The sequence below is a fragment of the Marmota marmota genome, unplaced genomic scaffold, assembly GCF_001458135.2.
Source record: "Marmota marmota marmota unplaced genomic scaffold, marMar, whole genome shotgun sequence".
Classification (NCBI taxonomy): Eukaryota; Metazoa; Chordata; class Mammalia; order Rodentia; family Sciuridae; genus Marmota; species Marmota marmota.
The window spans coordinates 11407555-11409103 of NW_026000185.1; positions in this window are offsets into that span (position 1 = coordinate 11407555).

Consider the following 1549-nt stretch of genomic DNA (forward strand, 5'->3'; position numbering starts at 1 on the left):
CCAGACTCATTTCTTGTACTTAGCTCCAAAACCCTTTCCTCCGGGAAGTCTTCCTGATTTCCACCCCTAGCACGCCAGGGCTCCTTCAGGCTCGGTTAGGTTCACTTCTTCCTAGCTCTTAACCACAGTTGTAAATACGATTTCTTTACCCGATATTTGACTAACATATCTGTTGCTTTATGTAATACTCCAAACATAACCAAGACACAACTCTTTAAGTTCTTTAAGAGTTTGAAAGGTTCCTAACCAAACACCAGGCATACCGGGGCGGGATGGCACATGCCTGTAATTCCAGAGACTCTAGAGGCTAAGACAGAGGGATCATAGGTTAGAGGCCAGCCTCAGCAACTTTAGTGAGACCACATCTCAAAATGAAAGTAAATAAATAAAAATGAGAATAAATAAATAAACTCAGTGGTAACGTGCCCCCGAGTGTCATCCCCAGCACCCAAACCAAAATAAGACACCAGGCATTTACTAGATGGTCAATAAATAGATGCTGACTGTATACAGGTTGAAGTAACAGCACAGGGAGGATTGTCACCAGCAAGTCATTATTTCTTAGGAAACTCACTCTGAGGGGGACCTGGGTCAATACAAAACTCCACAGAAACCCCATCTCCTTTCTCCCTCCCCTCCCCAGATCCTTTAGGGGGTCCCAAGTACAAACATGGTTCCTGTTTCACTGGCTGCAGCTGTTACGTGTGTGTCCTAGAAACTGTGCAGGGGGCAGGGGAGGGGAAGGGCTTTGCTGGAATCACAGGACGCCCACCTCCCAGGCCCCACCCTCAGCTCCTCTGACTGTGGCTGCCTGGGGACTGGGGCAGTTCAGAGGGGACATGGCAGAATGTGACCATGATCCATTTCCCCCTCCCCAACCGGACCCCCTCAGTTACAAGGTGCGTTTTAGTCACTTCCCTGACAAACTACTCCGCCTCCCTGGGCCTCAGTCTGCTCGTCTGCAAAATGGGGACACTTCATAGGCCCCACCCCATGGGCTGTAGTGTGAGTGACAGTGACTTCAGGTGAATTGCTGAGCACAGGCCTTGGGCAGCTCCCTGTGAATGTCTGCTAGTTATTATCACATCCTTAGACCTCAGTTTTATTATCTCCGGGATGAAGATAAACAACCCTGTTATTTCCTGGGTGGAATTCAGAGTGTTGCAAGGCAGGTGTGCTTCACCCACAGGTGGGGGGCCACAGGTGTTTGCAATGGAGATCAGTGTCCTGGGGCCAACTTTCACTGCTTGCTGACTGGGTGACCTTGAGCAAGTCACTTCGCCCCCCCCCAGCCTCAGTTTCCCCACTAGGAAGGGGTAGGTGGACGGGAGTCTGCACTTCCTGCTGCCCGTCTTGCGGCCAGCTGGCCCGCTCGGCTCCTGCGGGCTGAGAACCAGGTGACCCTGGCAAAGCCACCGGGCACCTGGTTCTCTTCCTGCACCGAGGGGAAGTGGTAACGGCGAGGGTCGAATCAGGACGCAGCCGGCGGCTCCCTGGCCCCGGGCTCGCACACGTGACCCCCGGTTTCCATGACGGTCCTCGCGGCGCG